The following is a 482-nucleotide window of genomic DNA, read 5'->3' as shown; positions in this document are numbered from 1 at the left end:
GCCTTGTTATGCTTTTTTGTGTGTCTTGCTTATATTAAAAAAAAAAAGATTCCCCACTGCAAGTTCTAGCTATACTTAGTATAATTAGCATCCGTAGTTGTTTGAAATTAACATAGGAAATAAGCAAACTTAATCATTGACTAATATAGGCTTTAGCTTTTTCTAGTAACCACATAAATACATGTTAGCTAGTGTCTTGGTAAGAATAAACTCTAATCTTTTTTGTAAGAAAGAAAATCCAAACCAGTAAAAGTTATGTTATTTGGTTTGCCCATGCTATATAATTCTCAGAGGGCTTCCTCTGGCTTTTAATTTTCAAAAATGTTAAATACAGATAAGGTTTTGTCAGGCATGTAAAACTACCTAAGGTTGCACACCTTCACTTAGGGGGTTCCATTTTGAGCAATACTATACTTTGCAATTGTCTGTATTTGCTAACTTCCCTGAATTCTCCCAAAGTTAAATCTTTTATCTGTCAAGTG

The sequence above is a fragment of the Petaurus breviceps genome, unplaced genomic scaffold (genome assembly GCF_028583685.1).
Source record: "Petaurus breviceps papuanus isolate PSGF00001 unplaced genomic scaffold, PetGlider_PUasm1.0 90459, whole genome shotgun sequence".
Lineage (NCBI taxonomy): Eukaryota > Metazoa > Chordata > Mammalia > Diprotodontia > Petauridae > Petaurus > Petaurus breviceps.
Note: the sequence above shows the minus strand (reverse complement) of the source record.